The sequence below is a fragment of the Oreochromis aureus genome, linkage group 7 (genome assembly GCF_013358895.1).
Source record: "Oreochromis aureus strain Israel breed Guangdong linkage group 7, ZZ_aureus, whole genome shotgun sequence".
Taxonomy (NCBI): domain Eukaryota; kingdom Metazoa; phylum Chordata; class Actinopteri; order Cichliformes; family Cichlidae; genus Oreochromis; species Oreochromis aureus.
In genome coordinates, this window is record NC_052948.1 from 23,818,327 (window position 1) to 23,839,948 (window position 21,622).

Below are 21,622 nucleotides of genomic sequence, written 5' to 3' on the forward strand. Positions count from 1 at the left end.
TGTAACTCTATGACCCAGGAATTGTAGCCCTTTCCAAAAAAAAAAGTTACACCCAGTAAAAAAAGAGTGTGAATAGGGCTACAGATTTCTGATGTCAGTGTCTGTTGCTGTGAGATGACAGTTTTTCATCCCATTGTCATATTTCGTGCACTGTGAGCAACCATAGATAGTGTATTGTACAGTTTGACCATCGCTATCCCAGAATATATTTTGCTTATTGTACTGATGTCTGCAATTGTAGCACTGATGTACGGAAAGCATTTTTTATGAGGAAATGAATATGTCCTTAACACCTTAGTCCCTTTGTAACATTTTAGCTTGATCCTAATTTAACTTAAAACAAAAATCAGTTTCCATCTCTTAAAGGAACTATTTCCATCTCTTTTCTCTGTTCACAATCTGCATGTTCCCAGGGGTGCAGCGACTGAGGACTCCTCTCTGGGGTTACAAAAATTTGAGTTTCATGTTCTCTCTTGCAGCATAAAACTTAATGAAAGTTACATGCTTTCTACATGCTTTCAAGTGCTCGTGTACAGCACCAGCTATAACATCTGCATAGAATATTTTCATTTTGTTAGGATCTTGAGTTTCCAGATAGGGAAGAACTTTACCGATCTTTTTATTCAGAAAAAAACGTAATTTAGAATTTTATTTATTTATTTCTTTTAGAGGGTGATAAAATCAAGACTAAGACAACATTTTTTACTTTTTTAAAAAAAAGTGCTACAGGGTCCTCACAGACAGTGATGATATTATGCCTAAGGATTAGGCAGATAATAGCAGACTAGAATCAAAATTACATTTTTTATAAAAATCTTATTGGTAAGTGAAGGACCTGCTATAGCCAGTCACACGTCAGTGATCTCCTCCAGCAAAATGGACGGACATTGATCTGCCCTGTTATGGATGAATAAGGGTCGGACTAATCTGCTTACATGCACTATCGCCTGCACTGATTAACTAGGGATTAAATATGCACTAGGTTGCGCAGTCCTGCACAAGAACATATTAGGGGGTTACTTTTTTTAGGAATCTCTGAGTATCTCCAGACAGCAATTTAGCACTTTAGCTCCCTCCGCCACACTGGCTGGGAAATTATAGAGCCAGGCTGCTGGATGCTGAAACATTAAAGGGGGCTCCTCAGAGTGTCTCGCTGACTGCCAGACCCTGAAATGCAGATGGGTCCATATGGCTAGAAGAGCTGCTTAGAAAAGCTGAAGAACTTCAACCAAAACAGAGCAGAAATCCGAAGAACTCTATCCTGAAGCAAAGACCTTCATTTTCCAGACGTTCAAGCTGAGATCCAAACTTTAACTCACATCTCAGCTCTTTGTGTGACTGTCTATTTCTATCACAAGAGATAAACCACAACTGAGAACAATATGAGCTCTCAGTGAGTCTCAAAGACTGAGCAAGACACTAACATGAGATGTTATATTTTCTTTTATGTCTACACTTTCTGCAGATTTTATTTTTCCTCGATATACCTTCCTTTTTTTTAAAAAAAATCTCTCTTTGCTTTATGTGTCTCAGTTTTAAAAAGTCTTTAGGATTGCTTTCCCTCCCTTAATTAAATTTACCCATATTCTATTACTCAGTTACTTGTCTGTGCATTTTATAGTCCTGTATTTCCCTTTATACCTCTGCACCAGTCTTGTTCAACTCTCTGTGCTAGAATTCAAACTAGAAGAGAGAAGTGAACAAGATGCACTTCTGCTTTTCTTCTCACTCATCTTCTTCGTCAAGAAAGTGACTCTTTATTTGTAACCAGCTGGATGTCTCCTTTGGATTATCTGAAGAAACACTAACAGTGGCCTTAGTGTGAAAATAATGATAATAAAAGTAAAGGAGCTGCACTAAAAAACTTACCTGTAGGTAAACATTTTTTTATGTAGACTAACAATCATTTTACATAATTGTGTTGTGTTTAATATGCATGGTGCATATTACTAGAGTATTCAAGATTGTACTTGATGGATAGCTCAGTCTCATTTTACAACATGGGACAGATACAGTCCACCTTGATCTCAAGTGGGCTGGACTAGTGAAACTGCCCTTTCTGTCAGTGCAAATACATTTTACTAAACATTTAATCACTTAGACATTTGAATATAAGTAAAAGAAGTGCAATTTAACAGTCGGTCTCAGCTTTTTTACATGAGAAGTGTGTAAAAAGACAGAAAATAGTTCTGATAGTTTATTACCCCGACTGTCCTGTATTTGTCCTGGATCTCTAGTGGAAAAGCAGAAACTTTTATGTCGTTTAATTGCTTATCTATGACTTAACTACTGTAGCATGTGTAGTAAGGATGGCAATGCAGGTGTAGACTTTATTGACAAGAAAAGCTGCAAAACGTCTGACAATACAGTTCAAATCTATGCACTCCTTTACATTTTCTAAAGCTTTCCAGTGGGCCAGATAGGACTCTTTGTCGGGCCGATTCTGGCCCCTGAGCCTTATGTTTGACACCCCTAGTACACGCTAATGCATCATATTCTACAAGATGATTATGTGTCAACATTGCTATTGAATAAAATCTGTAGCGAAAATATTAATGAGCTATGAAAAGCGATCCTAAATTTAGAGTTGGTGAAGGTGCTTTCTGGTGATTCCAAGCATGGCCTTCAAATAATGCATTTAACTTAAGATACAGGAACGCCTTCTCAACCCATAAAACTGTGCTTCATCAAAAAAAGAAAAAAAGGAAAATTCAAAGTCACTCACTGTGAAGAACATTCATCATCTGCACGGAAAGGTTAGAAAAAATTATAACCTGTAAAGGATAAAATTTTCCTTCAGTCTGCAGCCATGTGCAAGTATAAAGTTTCTTGCATTAAAAATAGTGAAGTAAATCAAAAACACCTTCAATGTCCAGATATTGAATATACGTATGTATTTAAATATATTCCAGCAGTGACATTTTTTTTTTCAAAATCTTTGTTTTAATGCAAGTCTGTGTCATATTCTGGACTATGTTGTTGTGTATTTGTAATGTTTAGAAGACCGGTAGCTAAATAACTTTTCATAAATAAATGTTTCTGAATTTCATTAGATTTGGCTTTAGGAATCTGAAATAGGCAGTTGGGTGTGCAAAATAGTCCTGGCTGACTCCCCAAAGCTCTTTGAGGTTAAGAAAAGATCAGGAGTGTGGTTAAACATGGACAAATTCATAATGCCTCAAGTCATCGCAGACTGTCACTGTATTAGACCAGACCTTCATCTTTCCTTAACCTTAATCACATAGTATCAGACATAACCTTGAAAAATGCTGAAAATGAGAAAAGAAATGAGTGAAAGCATTTTTAGCTTGCAGATTCATGTTTTCATGATATCTCAGTGGAAAAAAAATATTTATGTCAGTGAACATTATGTTCAGTATCAGTATATTTGCAACTTATGATACAGATCATTTATTTATTTCCGTTAATTGAAAAACGTGTGTTTTAAGAGGCACTTTCACTGGTGATAAATTCAACACCTTCTGGTTAAAATAAGTCAAAATGTATTATTTCTGACAAAACACGAATGTTGGTCATTCACATCGATGAGATATAAAAGGCACCATGCTGCATTAATCTTCTGCGCTAAAGTGTGAGTTACTGAGTTAACCAACATGATTATTACCTCTTTCTAAATCTAAGGTAGAATAAGTCTTGTACATATCCATCAGAAACATATGAAACTTCAGTTCTCCTCAGTTTACGCAACCACTGAGGTTTTCCCCACTGCTAAGCAACAACATTATATGTCTGTTTCTTTAGAAAAACCTTAACCTTGAAACCTACAGTACATGCACAGTCAGAGAGTGTCAGCGGGAGGACTTTGTCTTTTGCTTTAGCAAAGTAAGAAGCTGTTTCAAATAAAGTTGTGCTGCATAGGAGAGGATCTGCTGCCCCTGGACACTTTGACATGTGCGCTCCAATTCCTGCGCTAGACACTAGTGGCACTGGTGTGTATGTAGGTTTGTGTTAGTGTGTCTGTTTGCGTTAGCCATCATGTGTGTCTTCACGCTGTGAATGCCACTGTTGGTGTGTGTGTGAGTTTGTGTAGGTGATGAAGAGTCCACTCCAGCAAGAAGGCAGAGGGAAATGCATCACTCTAAATAACAGTGCTTAGAGCTGGCAGCGAGGGAGGGAAGGTTTGCTGAGCCTTGGGGGATAGTAGGCGGACAAATGCATCACACGCTATTTCCACCGAATCTACAGACGGCAACCTTTTGCTCATATAAAGACGATAATGAATCAGAGTCGAGATGGATGTCAGATGGAGCCACTTCCCTTTGCCCTGCTCTCCAGCCCAGCAGGTGGTCTGCAGCTTGTGCCATGTTTGTCTCTTGGCCCTTGCTGTAGCATGAGTCATTGCCCTTAACATGAAGAGCAAGACAGATGAAGCCAGGGCGCATACATCCAAGCACACACTAACAAACACACATCCACACCAACCTGCTGTTTACATCAGGAGCATCTCTTCCTCAGAGTGCAGCTGCTCCCAGAGGAGGTGAGACATTCTGGGAGCTGCTTCTCCTCTGCAGTGGCTGCACTACTGAATTGCAGGAACAGAAGGATGAATAAATAGAAAATCAATGTGGCTTCATGGTCAGAGGATGCAGAGCTGTTTTCCCAATTATGGGAAATGTCGCTCCTAGTCTGTGAGGTCTGTCGGCCCTTTCCTGAGCTGTATGACATGCACAAAGCCTCTGATGTTCTCAGGTCATGACTTGGGCTTATCTACAATATGTATATAGATTTTAAAGAAAGATCTGGTTAACATTTCCTTCCTGTTTCTGTATAATCTACATTTAGTTTTAACTTAGGGAGCTGTAACATAGCTGTAGCACACTAAAAACCATTAAACTATGTCAGCATTGCTTGGTTTGTAAGTACTGTACTTGTTATTCTTTAGTACTGCTGTAAACATTTTTTTTTAGCTAATAAGCTGAAGTTACTATGTTGCTATTACTCATACAGCTGAATATCACAGTTGTGGACGTTTATACATGTTAATCCTTAGTCATTCTTCTTCTCTGGCTCTCTTTCACAGTGTGTCTTTGTCCTGTCTCCCTCCCCTCACCCCAAATACAGCACAAAGCTGCCCCTTCCTGAGCTTGGTTCTGCTGGAGGTTAAAAGGGAGTTTTTCCTTCCCATTGTTGCCAAAGTGCTGGGTCATAGGGTGTCATCTGATTGTTGGGGTTCTTTCTGTTTTCTCTGTATTATTGAAGCATTTTTACCTTACAATGTAAAATAGTTCGATGTAACTGTTGCTGTGATTTGGTGCTATATAAATAAAATGAATTTGAAAATTGAAATGAAATAGGCTTGATCCTTCAGAGATATTATTTCACTTTTAAGGTGGATAATTTTACAAACATGGAATAAGATTAAAAACTGAATCAAGTGTTGAGCCAAATACCCACAAAAACTTTATGAGAATTTTAAACATGTCTCAGTCACATTTTAGCATTAATGAGTTAATATGCATAAGTTCATATATGTGAATGTTAACATTCTCCAGCTTTACCTCCTGACCAGCTGGACCGGGTGAAAACTGTTTTTAACCTAAAACTGAGCAAATTTGGTTGCACTGACAATTGTATGCAGTAATTAATATATATTGTATTGGATCTAGGTTACTGTGCTGTATCAGAATATTATATTTATATATTTCAAGAAAGAAAGAAATCTTTTTCCTTGGCAAAGAGAATCCCTTTGAATACTTGTCTTCTCCTTCAGAATACCATATGTGAAGGGACTTATTCTAAATTGGCACTGACAAACAATGTCTCTTGGGATTCGACGGAGTGAATGATACCTTTTCACAGCTTTTTTTTGTGAAAGTCACTCTTGAAACTTTCTTTGGGAAGATTGAACTTTGAAATTCAAATGTGCCATGGTGGCTGTGTAACAACACAGTAAGAGAACAATCTCTTAGCACAGACAGAGACTAGACAGCATGGCATCTTTCTTTTTCAAATGCTGCCAGAATAATTGAAAGGAGTCCCTCTGAGGACAAATCATCAAATGTTTGTTTTTTAGATGATCTGCAAACTCCGCCAGCTTTAAAGTGGCCTTGACAGCAGCAGGGAGATCACTCCAGCTTTTCCATCTGTGATGCAAAAGGCAGTTCAAGTAGCTGCTAAAATACAGCAAATAGCGCATGTGGCGTGGTTGCTTAAAATGGTCCCGAAACCCATCTCTTCAGCCATTCCCAGCTGAGAAAAATGCATGAGTTTCTGGCCTAATTTTAGGTGGAGCACACTGCAAACGGGCTCATTTCTGTTTGTAAATCAGCCCAGATATTTCCCTTCTCCTTAAGTGGGCTTTTGCTAGAGCAGAGCAGCATGTGTTTCTCTGGCAGCATTACAGCTGTTTTTAAGAGTCAATTGAAGACGCCCATCAAGGCTAACTACTTGTAATGAAGACTGTTCTTTTTTTCCCCTTTCCTCTAACTTCTTAAAATGTAGCTGTAATAGAAGCTGAAATTACATTGCTTTTGCTGTAGTGGCTTTCAAGTTGACTGGCTTTGTGAACAATGAAGTCATCAAGTGAACGTTGTACTTTACCAGGAATTTCTTTCTACTTAGCCTTCTGCCTGATAGTAAGCATTCAGCTCGGTGTCATTCAAATCTGATATGAATCATATGATGAATAAGCCTTATTCACCCTGTTATCCACAGACAGGCATATGAGAATTACCGGTAACAATTATTCATAATAAATTAATGGTAAATGTAAATGTAAAACCCTATAAAACTTACATGGCATAACATTTATTGAAAAATAATTCAATAATAAATGCATGTTTTTAATATGTCAGTGACTAAAACTGAAGAACACAATACAACTGACAATTTTGTAATATACAGTTTAGATTAGAAGCAATATTGGACACGCAGATTAACTCTTTCTCCTTTTCAGACGTTGATCTGAGATTCTTGAATTTGGGGTGGAAGCCTCTCCAAGCTGTCATAGGGCGAGAGTCAGCGTGCACCCTGGACAGGTCTATCGCAAGGCTAACACAGAAAGACAGACAACATTTCACAGACAGCCTTGGTATATTGTTTTCTTTTCTTTTTTTTCTTTCTTTTTTTTTTACTGTAACCAAACCAAACACTGAAATAATAAATATGCATGGTTAATAACTGGTTAAACAATTATCAGGATGGTTATTGTAAAGCTGATGTTCCTAAAACTTCCAAAGCACTTAAATCAGCCAGTGAGGAGACAAGATAAAATTCAAACCAAAAAATAAACGAAGAAAAAAAAGACAGAAAAAAAACTATTTATTGTGTAGTTATAATAATAAAATTTATAGTGTAGTTATAAAAAGTAACTTAACAACAATGATAGAGCTGCTGGTTTCAGATTCTTTTTGAAATAATAGGTAAGAGTGCCGTCTGACTCTAGCTGGTTCCAGTTATGGGCAGCATAGCGAATGCCTTATTAGCCTATTTCGTTTCAGATCTGTGGACTACCAGGTGACCACATCTTGCAGACCTTACAGACCTACCAGGTTTGTGTGCATTAAACATTGGACCAAAAACAACTGAACAGTTTGAGACTTATTTAATGCAGTCACACAGTGTTTACTGGGCACTGAGCAGCGTGTGACAGCATTAAACAGGCAAATATATAAGTGGTTGGGGAGAAGAGGAGATGACCAGCTGAATACTGTCTGTTCAGATGAAGCGCTTGATCTTTGTGTGCCTGGAGAGGCAAATTCTGTGACAGGGTAGTGGCATCAGATGTAGGGAAGGAAAGATAATAATATCAGCAGGCACTGCTTTCAGGTGCAGACCTGGATGAGATGGAACTGCTAGGGCATCAGCTGAGTTGATAGATTATTTTCAGATAAGGTGACGTAGCAGTTGGAACAGTTCAGAGAAGGGGGAGAAAAAACTCCATCCAAGACCCCCTTGTGGCTTCAGACTACCACCTCAGCCCAGGATGACTGATAGGTAGGTGTCGAGCAGGAGGAGGCCTGAGGACACATGGAAGGGTCCCACAGGACTGTGTCTTGGAGGGCTGCAGTAAGCGGGGCTTTCTTTTTGGACCGATCATGTGACACATCTGTGCAGCTAATAACAATGAATCTTTCTTCTGCAGTTCAGCAGAGAGTCGTCATCCTATGTAAGGTTTTTTCTTTCTTGAGCAGATCATCCAGTCAGTGATGTCATGATTGTTTTGATTAGTTTAGCCATTTGGCTAAACTAATCAAGTTAAGTAACTCTCGGTATTCAGTTCATCAAACCGCTGGTTGTTTGAGTTTTTAAGCATGAACTTTTAGTCCAAATAGTAAATTCAGACCTCTGATGCTAATAGTTCAGTTAGTCCTACACAGAGCCTATGTACTGCCTATAGAAGCAAAAACATATCAGACCAGTCTATTTAATTATTCTATTTCAGCTATAATGTTCACAAATTGATCTGGAATCACTTCTCCATAATGGGTTAAAAATAATAAACTGTAACAAAATCCCAACTATCACTGAACTGCCACTGTTCTCTGAACATGACGTTACGAATGCTGAATGTTTTTCATCTATTTGTTTCATGCATTATTTCGATGAGTACATTTTGTTAAGCTATAAGAAAAGATTATAGTTTAAGTTTGTTTCCCTTCATATGACTTATGGTGTAATCAGAGAACTGAACTGTGATTTGAGAAGTTGAAACATCAATCAAATGGTTTACTCCCCAAACTCCCCAAACTTTTCCATTATAGGAAAAATTACCCTGAAGTTTTATAGAAACATGCAGTTTTGCATTTCCCAGCCCTAAATCCCAGTTATTACATAAAAACTGCCACAAGTGTTTTCATGTCATAAGCCTCAGGATAAAACATGATATTTACACTGTTACCTGAAAAACAACAAAGAATATAGTAGGATTGACTCCAGCATTATAATATGGGAATAGTATGTTAAAATGTTAAACCATCAAAAACTTTGCCTTATTATCAGGTATCAGTTTAAAGTCATCCTATAAACATTCTCATGCACAAATGCTACTAATATATTGCTAGCAGGTTATAATATTGTTACTTATGTATTACTTTAATATTAGAGGATTCACTTCACAGGCCTACTTTTGTTTTCACAGTTTAGCCCCAGTTTCTGGCCCTTTATTAGCAAATTTTATGAATTTCATTATAGTAGCACTCTACTAAAACTGTTGTTTATACAACATATTATTTAGTTATTGTTTTGCTTTGCTTGTACATTACTTTATATTTAAGCAGTAATAACATGTTATTTACATGTTATTACCTTGTTGTTTTACTGTATTAATTCATTATTACCTAATTTTACTAAAGTGCAATAAAAAGTGCTTCTTTTTTCCTTTACTCTGAATAGAGTGGTGTATATAGGCAAATCTATGCAAGAGATTCAGATAGAAACAATGTTCCCCAAGATACAACATTAAGAATAAAAGTATGTCAGCAAAATCTACTCACCATATACTTGCAGGTGCACAATAGTATCTGGCTGTTGATGCTGCATTTTTTCTGCTCTAGCTGGTCAAAGTCAAGACACTTTATGATCTCTTGGGGAACTGGAAGTCTACAGGAGTACATCACATTCACTCAGCCCATTCTATCTTCTGTTACATAAAGTTTAAAATAAATGTGGTTCTGCATTTAACATTTCTCTTTAACTGGTTCAAGAAAAAAAACTACTGTTAACTCACAAATTAACATGATCTATGCAAACTGAAAATTGTCATTGGGTAGGAATATGTCAGTGGAGTGAAAATACATGCAGCTGTATTTATTTCACTGCCACTGTAATTTTAGGCTGAAATCTGTCTTTCCAATGGACACCTGTGTGTTGTTAAAACTTTGGATTTGTGGTGACAGTCTGCAGCCCCAGCAATTAATGAACGGTCTCAAGAGTTGCTGAGGCAGATCCTGAGGCATAGCTGTCCACTTTATCTTAGCTTTTGCAGAAACATAGAGCACCGACAATGATTTAGTGTTGGGTTTCTATGAAAGGTCACAGCCATTCATATTATCATGAAATACCTCCCACAAGGCCGCAGTACTGTGTCGGAGAAACATGTACCAGAGTTGCTACACACAGATGCCTGAAGGTGTGTCTGAAGCCCCAGCAGATTTCTGCAGGGTGTCTGTGTTTGTGCGGTTTAGTTTTGGGAAGGAGTTGATAATTAATCGGATGCTGTAGGTTTTCTAAAAATGACTGATAGCTAAAAAAATCAAACCTGTTAGCACACAGCTTTATTGCTTTTACTACAAAGTGGCCACATGTTTGGAGCACCATTTTTAGTTTTTTACTATACTAAAAACAGAAAATGATGCTCCAAAGAATTATTAAAGACTAAATTGAAAGCAAGAAAAAATTCTTGCATAGCTAAAACTTGTAAAACTAGCAGTTAAAATTGTTATAAATACATGCATTTTTTGTTTTCGATTAAGTGGGTTAAAGAACTCATTTTAGTCTTACCTTTAGAAGTGAAGACAGTTTCTTTCTCATGCAGTCAAACATTAATGGTATTAATTGTAAAAGCTTATGATTTCATTCCCCAGTTTGCAATAATTTTTTTATACACCTCATGTGTGTATTTAAGTCTTCAGTTTTACTTTGTTCCTTGTCACATTGTCGTGTGTGTGCGTTTCCTGCATCCCATGTTTCTAAGTTTAAGTTGATGCCTAAATTTTGCATTCCCTGAGTTCTGGAGTTTAGCAATAAACATGCTGTTTAAGTTTAACGTTGCATCTGAGTCCTGCATTTGGGTCCTCACTCTGCAACCACACAGCCTCTTATGACAAGTGCAAGTATGACTGCATTGGTTGAATTTCCATAATTCTCAGGTACACAAACATCCAGCAATTTCAGACTCAGCTTAAGTTAATATTCTAGCATTTTGATGTTCTCCTGCCATTCCTCAGAAAAATGACAGGCAGGCGTAGTTATGAGCAGGGAACAGCACTACCTGATCCTAGCCATCTTATTTTCATGCTGAGAGGCCAATTATATGACCAGTAATGCTGACACTATGTTATTCCTTTTCCTCAGGATTTTTTTTCTCTTTCATATCTTCCTTTATAAAATTACTCTCTGTCAAAAACATGAATTCAGTAGGAGAAAGATTGCCTTGTGACCTGTGATGACATCTCATTCAGTGCTCCTGTTTTTGCTGTTGAACCAAAATATAAAAGACAGACACCAATTTTAATAAGGGTCCCTGGATAGTTTGACAGCAAAATAAATAGAAAGAGAATCTGTTAATATTAAGCGAGAAATCTTCACCAGTCACAGATGCCTTTAAAAAGTGAAATTTCAAAAACAGTCTTATGAATCTCTTGCTCATATGAAATTAAAACTTTTTCCTCCTCACTTGAATTTCAAACATGCTAACTTGCTGAACATGCAAGATTTTCATCTTGCATTCTCTTAGCACTGCTGATACACTTGCAACCAGATTCAGCCATACCTGCTGGTGTTTTGATGCCTTTTTTAAGTCATTTACAGAACGGGAAGTTATTTGAAGATCAGCTTTCTTTTTAATTCTGACGGACCAGAAAGACGAGGGAGAGTAAAAAGCGCGTCTCTGTGGGGAACTTCTTTGAAAAGTTCGAACAGGCGATTGCCAGGAGGTGACGAGGGTGTGTGAGTGGCAAAGCCTGCTTCTAGGGTTTAGATAATAGTCGGGCTCGGTTCACCTGAATCAAAGTTTTAAAGCTATTTGTGCAGTTGAGTCGTAGGCTCAAGCTGAGAGCACTATCAGCTCAGTGCAGACACCTGCATGGGCGCAGTTGCACGTCTGCTGGCTTTGACGAATAAATAAAGTCTCACACACACACACACACACACACACACACACACACACACACACACACACACACACACACACACACACACACACACTTGTTTTCATATCTTAGTGAGGACATCTAATTGACATAATGCTTTCCCTAGCCACTAACCCTAACCATCAAAAGAGTTTGGGTAAGCAGATGCTAAGCTATATTTCTAAGGAAGTTTTTGTTGTTAGACAGCGAGCTTATCCTGTCTAACAACAGACAGCTCTATATTCCAAACATTTAGCAAGATTATAAATTTAAATTCTTCATAAATATTTTCATATCATTTATTTTAGTATCCGGCTGGTCTGGAAAGTGTTTGTACTGTAAGTCTACTGTTCTAAATGGATATATGATTTTCAGCCTCAACATGTTTTACTTTCTAACATACATTAGGTTTCACAAAAGTACAAAAATGTGTATTTTCAATAAAAAAAAATCATTCCTGCCCTTCTTGCAGTTTTCAATTAAACACAAAAAGGAAAGAAAAAGAAAGGAAAACAAAGGATTTTCTGTACATCACCTTCAATAGGAAAGTCCTTTGAGTCCTGCAGCAGCCTTACTTAATCGTTTTCTCCTGTATCTCCTAAGTCAGATCTCACCGGGAGGCCATCCGAGACGACCGGAAGGCCATCTCAGGAGAATAAATGGCATCCCCTGCTCATTTGCCAGGCAGCTGAGATCGATGGTAGCCGATCAGAGATGGAGATAAAACAGGAGTGGTCAATTGCTACACACCGTTTGATGTAGACTCAAGGTCACCTAATTAAATCAGCTTTAACTTCACATACTACAATCATTTTGGGTTTCTGTTGAAACTTCTATGAAATGTGTAGGTGATTAATTGGCCTTCTGTTATGAATCGTATTAAACTGGTAGCTTTAAAAAAAGGTAAAAATGCTGAACTATTAAGCATCTGTGCTCTCATGGTAGATGGTTAGTCCATGATCTCCGTGCAATATAGATATTTCTTACCAGCACGCTGTGAGTAACCTCGTTTAGCTTCTGTAGAATTACCCTCATATACCTCTGTGTGTGTGTGTGTGTGTGTGTGTGTGTGTGTGTGTGTGTGTGTGTGTGTGTGTGTGTGTGTGTGTGTGTGTGTGTGTGTTTCATTACATTAAATAGATTGCAAAGCATTTCTAGAAGCATTTTCCTCTTAAAAGCTTGAGAGTTTTCCTCGTTTAATGGTTCAGTGTTAGCAGTTTGATGAGTGTGCTGGGTGTGAACTCCCCACTGCCATGAATAAGACTCCTACCATGAAGTAGCAGAGGAGCTTCAAAAGCTCAGTGTCAGTTTAAATGGCACATTATTTCTGTGGCTTCTTGTTCTGTGAACAAAAGCTGATTCATTAGTGTTAACTGCTCCAGCGTTACATCTACAGACCGATTTCTGAATTGCACTGCATAATAGTCTTTATCTGAAGTCATTAATCCAGATAACTGTGATTGCCTTAGCATTTAGATAATTCGAGTCTTCAGTAATTTGTTGGTGAAACAAGGAACTAAAAGAATGATTTGTGGTCACCGAGGGCAGAAACAGAAGTGATGACAGCTGGTTCACAAAAACCTAACCATGTCCTCTTTAAAATACGTTTTTTCAAGAGGATACATTCCTGCCGTTGTTTGATTACAAAGTTTAAATCCATAAAGTTTCTTTTATAAATCAAAGGTATAGAAAAGAGAAAGAAAGGATGATTAGAAGTAAAGAGGCAGCTGAACAGGCATTTCAAATCTTTTAGCCAAATTTGATGTTCAGATGCACAAAGGCACGTGGAGAAAATGCCTGTGATCCAGGCTCCCCTCATAAAGTGCACAGATAGTGGCCTGTCTTATCCTCCTTTTTCACACAATGAATTTAGTTTCTTTGGTGGAGAATAATCTGAAAGGTCATCTCTAGCTGAATGCTCAGGACTGGCTGAATCACTCTGACGTATTAGCAGTAGTTTTCATAGCTGTGGAGGTTGTCTGCTATCTTAATCTAGTCTATGCCAATCTGTACTGTAATTTGTACTGTGAAATTTTCAGTGCAAGTTGCCTACTATGCTTCACAAAATATGATGTGATAATGTTAGTCTTGTATGAAGTGGCATCTCTGTGATGCTGGTTGTTTTCACATGCCCTGTCTCCTGCTTCAAGAATGCCGAAGGCCTTGTCAGTCAATATAAATGGAAGTTTTGGACAGCATTTTGGGTACAAGTACAAAAGTGCTCCTGATGCTATTTATAGAAGAAGCAAGCTCAAAATTATGAGAGGAACAAAATCTCAGAGGATACGATAAATGACACGCAAGGCAGCATGTGGTAAGGAACATTTTGTGTCAACAGGCTCGACAGTTATGTGATGGCATATTAATCGTAAGAGCAGTTTTAGAAAGTCAAGAGATCAAAGCGACATCAAAGTAACGCAACACTTGTACTATATTATTGGAGCAATATTGTTAGTGATGAGAACCTAATCCTTGTTAGAAATGGCATTATACAAGTTGGTTTTACTACAGGACAACATAATGAACCTCAGGGCAACAAAACACAGCTAAAAATGTTACAGTACCTTTTTTTGGGCTCTGGATTTCCACAAGTATGCCACAGAAGGCTGCAGAAAAACTGTAGCCTACAGTAAGTTTGAAGAATTCGAAAGCATGTCAGAAAAGAAAAATGTTAATGTTAGCTGTGGAGCATGCAGAGTCAGCCCCCATTACTCTTTGGTGGATACAGTAGGGGAGGTCCTGTGGTGTGGTACAGGAAGCTATGACCTTTCTAGGAGGCCCAGGTACTAAATCATTGTCTAAGCCACAACGTTTCCATGTAGCCTAAGATAAAGTGGACAGCTCTATCTGGGGATCTGCCTCAGTGACTCCTGAGACCCATCTCATTAATTGCTGGGGTAGCAGATGCAGGGGCAGCCACCTTTGGCTAGAATAATCTGGATTTCCAGTTTAACGAAAGAGCTGACCAAACAGATTCTGGGGTAGAACTGTCTTGCTCTAAAAAGTTGTATCCTGGAGCTGCATTTTAGTGAATTTATCACTTTTTGTCCTTTAGTTAGATATATAACTTTATAGAATATATCTATTACAAGCCACAATACATTTTTCTTTGAAAACTTTGAAAATCAGTTTCAGACATTTCTAAAAACAGTAGAGTAAATCACTTGAAGACACTCGTTTTTTACCTCAAATGAAAATGAAATACATTTTTTGTTTTTACATACACAAAAAACCCATAAATAAAAACAGGCTAGGGCTGTTCAGTCTGAGTCTCAATTGCAGCTGGTATATAAAATGTAGACACTTGCAGATATCCAGTATTTCTCTCAATTATTTTTTCATATTGTCAGCAATTCCCCCCTTCCCACCCCCACCCCACCCAAAGCTGATTGATCCACACACCAAAACAGCTCCAGCACAAGGATTTTATTAAATGTAAACTCCTTACACAGGAGCTGTTTTGTTGACCCCATCAGTTTGCTTTTATAACTGGTATTTACTGATCCAGCTCTCATGCTATGGTACACTTGGACCAATGAACATCCCTGCAAAGTAACACCCTTTTCTGTCAGTCAGATGGCAAACATGGCATTTATAGACACAGAATCCTTGTTCTCCTTCAGAGTAGGTGGTTGTCAGGACAGGTCATACTTTGTTATAGTCTGTCAAATGATATCAGGCATACATACACTCTTAAATGACAGGTGAAGAGTTAAAATGCCTTTGAAAATGAGACGTGTTTGTTGTTTAAAGTTAAATGCATGTAACTGTGAATCTGTTGATTCCCATTTTCAGCCCACTTTAAAGATACAAGTGTGAAGTTCTGTAGTGTGTATTTGTGTAACTAATGGTGAAATTCACTATTCATTTATCCATATGTCACAAATGATTTAGATACAGTGCACAGAAAGGTTGGGCTTTGAAATATGAAGCGTTAGAGTCTGTTGCAGTGAACAGTGTAGAGTAATCGATGCTTTTAAGGTGTAAAAAGGGTTGAAGTTTTTTTTCTTTTGTAACATGCATGACAAAAATATCTCGGGATGTGTGAAGGTAAATGTGCTGTGAGTGCTCATTCCTGGGTGACACATACTGAAACTTTCTCGTGCCTTTGAAAAGTGCAGAGAAACAACCAGAAAGGTTCCTGACTATCTTTTTCCATGACGTAAAAACCTTTCCAGTAAAGTGCCTCTTTTTATTGCTCTGAATCTTTTTTTGGAGTCTGTTGCTCGAGAACATAAACTGCTTGGCTAAAAGTATGCAGATGTCCTCATGTGACTGCTCTCCAGTCACATGAGGACCAAATGAACTGTTTTGGTTTTGTTAAAACCACAGTAGTTCATTTGTCTTAATATGCTTCATTAAAGGCCTCCTCCTCTTCTGGAAAAGATATCTACTAGATTTGAAGCTTGGCTGCAGGGATTTGTTCCCATTCAGCCACAAGAGTATTGCTGAGGATGGCAACTGATGCTGAGTGATAAGGCTCGGGTCACAGTCAGCATTCTAGTCAGTTTATTCTGAAGGTGCTGGATGTGGTTAGGGTCAGAGTCGTGTGCAAGACAGAAAAGTCCTAGATTTGTGTATTGCATTAAATTTAATCATATCAGTATGTAACTCTGAAAGCTCGTTTTCTCAGAAATGGTAGAGCTTAAATGGTAGAGCACTGTCATACTTTTGATAAAAGAAAAAACATGCAAATTTTGCTTCTTCTTCTTTTTTACACCCTTGGCAAGGAATACGGTAATTAACATCACTCAAGCACCTCTAGACTGAAGTTAGATTTTGGATTTTTGCTACATAAGTTACATCTTTGAATCCTATCAACTGTGCCAGAGCACATTTATCTCCTGGGTAAAGTCGGTGTCACAGCTGTCAAGACACAGTTACATGACAAGACTGTCTCTGCAGTGCTAGTAAAACTTCAGAAAAAGATGAAAAGGCGCAATTATTAACACTGACAGGCAGGTTTCATTTGGATCATCCCAAAATGATTAAAAAAGACAAACTAATTAACAGCTGTCCAACTTGTCCAAGAAATCAGAATCACTTTGACTTTTCAATCAAACTGGAGAACGAAAGCATTGTTACTGGAGCCTGGGGGGTGGGAGTGGTCTGGCCGAGGTGTTAATGACTCATCTGGAGACAGAGTAAATTATTCATACACTATTATGCTGCATATAAACAGTGTGTCCTAAGACGTTTTCTTATTTCCATCCGTGCCTCAACACAGTGAAAAAACTCCACATTAACCTTGCTCTACTGATGAGGTCCCTTTGTTCCCTGGAAGGTATGTGCCAGCATGTGATGACATAATTTAAGTATTTTCCATCTGAAACATGTTCACCATGTCCTAAGACACACACACACACACACACACACACACACACACACACACACACACACACACACACACACACACACACACACACACAAACAGCTTGTGCTTGATCTGTCAGTTGTCACTTTTTAGGCCATTGACAACACTATTAGAGTCAATCTGTCAAATAGGAGTATATATATAGCCTAAAAAGAAAAGCACTCCCCCTCCCTTCTGCGAAAATAACTTTGATTGGCATTGAATTGGCATCCTTTAATGCAAGTAATTTAGCTGTTGCCTAAAAGGACATGGAAAGTGCACAGTAGTAGCCTGAGCCTCAGTTCCTGGATCACCAGGCCTACAGAGGAGGAAGGGGTTTAAGCTGGAGGCACTCTAGCATTCCTGTAACCCCATAATAATCATGAATAATAGCAGCGAGGTACAAGAGGATGAAACAAGCTGATATGAAAGAATGGGGACAATGGATTACACTTCCTAACTGCTATCTGCTAAACTGCATGGAGGAGATAAACCAACAATCACAGTGAAAAAAGGGAAGATTGACATTAATACAGTTAACACTGAGCTGTGTATGAGTTTAGTGAGCTAAGCTGGCTATGACAAAGCAGGTGAAGCTTCGTCTTCAGCTTACTGGTTGTCAGACAGAAATAATTATCACCACAAGAAAGAACTGTTCATACTGACAGTAATGTGGGTGGTGGTGGATCTGTCCATGTGGCTATGCAAAACACAGTTCTTTAATGTGTTTGTTTTTTATTGATTGAACCTTTACTGATAAATAGATAAATTGTGGGGAACAGAAGCTTAATAGAATTAATAGATTAACACTTAAAAAGTTAGGAAAAGATTGTGGACAAGCAAAAAAAATATATTCTCATGGCATAAAATAATAATAACTAAATAAATAAAAAGAAGTCCCTTAGTTTATCCATGCACCCTGTCCTTATGCCTTTTAGATTATTGAGCCATGAACATGTCTGTGTGCCTGTCAGGATCCATCAAAGGTAAATATATGTTAAATGTGTTAAATATGTTCTTCACACATTGTTCTCAAATAAGTTAGCTTTGTTTTGATTTTTATGTAGTTATCATATGCTGTTTACTTTTTCTTGCTGTTTAGCTGTTTGCGCTAGTTAAAATTTTTTAGCCAATTTTCTCTGAAACATAGATCATTTATGTCTCTATAAATAATGGCCAGTGAACATTTAGGGATGTAAATTTATATTTTTTTCCTTACCAAATTCACTTTTCATGGAACAACCACATATTGGTATATTCATAGTAATCAAATGTTAGTTTCTCATGGGTCTTTTTACACCTTTCCGTCCATTAATCACCCAATGTAAAGAAATTGTGATAGTTTTTATCAGTGGGAAATCTTATTATCACATCTCATGATCACATCAGATGTACTCTGCCTACTTATCATTCATGTTTCTCCCTGTTTCCATTAGCCGTACTGATGTTTTAACAATGAAAACCTTTCATCAGCCACTCAAATGATAAAGTCATATTTTTAATTCGCAATTCACAGAACATAAGTTTGCACATTTTAAATATGTTTACAACAGTGTCACCTCTGGAATTTACTCCACTTTTTAGCCATTCAAATTTTCACTTCAGGTTTTATTTTCTGTGAGGTCTGGGGATTCTGGTGGTGAGGTGATTAGCACTGCTGCTTCACAGCAAGAAGATCCTGAGTTTGATTCCACGACCTGGCCGGGTCTTTCTGTGTGGAGTTTGCATGTTCTCCCTGTGTCTGCGTAGCATCTCTCTGGGTACTCCAACTACCTTTCAAAGTCCAAGGAGATATAGTTAGTGGTATTAGGTTAACTGGTAACTCTAAAATGCCCATAGGTGCGAATGATTGTTTGTCCCTATGTGTTAGCCCTGCGACAGACTGGCGACCTGTCCAGGGTGTACCCTGCCTCTTGCCCTATGGTAGCTGGGATAGACTCCAGCCTCCGTGCAACCCTGACAAGGATAAGTGGAAGAGAATGGATGATATGTAGATTTTAGTGCTGTGTGTTTTATGGGGGAAAATGGTTGGAAGGACATTTTTTAAATCTTGAATGATTAAAAATTTATGCTTTTACAAATACAGAAACTGTCTATGTTCTTAATATTTTCTAGTGTTTTTGTTTAAAATTACAGAACACTGTACCAACCGAGAGCACATACTTCACTGTCATTGTATCCACTGATTACAATTACTTTTTTGTTTCTTTGTTTCTTTGTTGTTATAATTTAGATCTCTGAATTCTGCATATTCAGAATATAGAATATTCAGATATGATTATGAATAATCAACAGGTTATTTGTGTCACATAGACTTATAGGACACTCCCATTACTAAATCACATTCTGATATAGTGACAGCTACATTGCTTACCAAATAAGCTATTGTGCATCATCACAGAATAACATCATGTAACACAATGGTAGCAATTTCAGAACTGACATAAACATTAAGATTTAATTTATCACAATAAAGTTGTTTGGTCTGAAATGTTAGACGCCTCATTGAACAGATTGAACAGTTTCCAAAAATAAATGTCTTGGGTAGACAGCAACACATGCAGGAGTCTCAACAAATCTGCTTTACATTGCCAAAGGTGTCAAATTCAACTAATGTAAGTCAGCAGTTAAGTCATACAATAACATGAAAAGGAATTCTATCACTAAGCAGTCAAATTAGCTTCAATTTTCTCTCTCATTTCACTATAATTTCCTTCTTTTTTGTTCTCTAAAAGGCCGTATTTAGACATGAGTATTGAGGAAGCATGTCTGAGTAGTTTCTGAGTATAGCAGACAAATTCACATATCCTCTCACCAAGTCTTTTTAATTCCCAAGATCTGCACAGAAAGATGAAAGGACGCTTTTTTTGTCCATGGGAGATCAACAAATCTGCCCCCAGGCAACTAACATGGGTGATTAATTATTATAATAATAACTCACTGCACTGCAAGAGAGCCGTGAAGTGTATAATGACTCCTTATTATACTGCAAACATTGTAAAAGAGTTATTTTTGAGGTCATGCTGCCAGTGAATATTCAATGTTAAAGTTATTAAATCATGCATTTTAAACCATGTTTCTTGTAGAACTTGTAGATAAGAGTACTTATGTGATCTGTTGGGTCTGAAAGAAAGCCACAGGCAACTTTTGGAAGGCAGAATGTTTGGACACCTATAAGTCACTTTATGCTGTCCTGTAGGTTAGCTCAGAGACCTCTAACAATCAGGAAACTCTTATTCGTTTAGTTGTTGGTTCAGTTTGATTTTTATTTTATCCTGACTGTACCAAACATTTATGTCAATAAATCCCCTTTTTACTGAGGAATTATACTTCTGATAATATTAAAAATCAAACTGGGAAAGTGAAAACCTCATGGCACAGCCTCTTACCCACATTGTGGGGAAACACGAACCCTAATAAAATTCTACATTTAGTTTTGTAACAGAAAAGTTGTTGTTTATTTAAGCATACTTCTTGTGTATTATCATTATTATTATTATGGATTCCAAAAAACATGCACCACCTTTTTCCATTCATATATTTTGTATTTTTCACGTATTTAAAAAGATAACCTTGAATTTACTTGTTTTTGTTTGATTTTTTATGTATTTATTTTTTATGATAGACTCCAATATGATGTAATCAACACTCAACAGCAAGTTATTTTGAAGGGCAGATTTAATGGAGATGAAGTGTCACACTGTTTTCATTAAAAAGCAATTATTATTAAAATTTTGACATTTCCAACCTTCATTTAATATGAGATGCACACCAAATTATGAAACAGAAAATAACCTTGTGACTACACCACACTAATGTAAATGCTTTTAAATATCACTCTTTTATGTGAGCAAAGAAACCCTGTGCATTTATATATTTGTTTTTGTTTGGGTAGATGCTTGTGTGTGGATACCATGCTATCACCAGAAATATTTCTAGTGATAGCATCCATCCATCCATCCATCCATCCATCCATCCATCCATCCATCCATCCATCCATCCATCCATCCATCCATCCATCCATCCATCCATCCATCCATCCATCCATCTCTAATTACTTTATATTTCAGAAAGAAAAAATGTCAAGAGCCCATAAAAACTCAATAAATTCTTATAAAAATAAAGTTTAGACAAGGGTGTATTTGTGTCTACAGACTGAGCAGGCAAAAAAGGCAAAACAAAAGCAGTTTTAACAGCCATCAGCTAGTGACAAGGACAATTTAAGAAGTGATAGTCATCACAAAAATCAAAGTAATGAGAAGTGATGTGTGGTTTCATCCACAAAATCACAGTCAGTGGATAAGAGTTGAAATCAGATTTTTACAAAAATTAAAAAACAATGATAAAAATTCATTAAAAACACAAACTGATTGTGGATTCATTTCCAAAACTTCAAAGATTTTGAGAATGCTACATTGAAATATGTCTTCAACATAGTTTTCTGTTGCACACTTGCAGA

The 21,622-nt window shown here is 37.4% G+C and overlaps 1 long non-coding RNA gene across 1 annotated transcript; it reads right to left on the reverse strand.

Annotated features, from left to right (window-relative positions):
- Positions 1 to 6,767: 6,767 nt before the first annotated feature.
- LOC120440916 lies at positions 6,768 to 12,494 on the reverse strand. Its single transcript, XR_005613622.1, has 3 exons — positions 12,346 to 12,494; positions 9,456 to 9,561; positions 6,768 to 7,011 (listed from the first exon to the last, which is right to left on the reverse strand). It is a non-coding gene; the product is annotated as an uncharacterized LOC120440916 (long non-coding RNA).
- Positions 12,495 to 21,622: the final 9,128 nt, after the last annotated feature.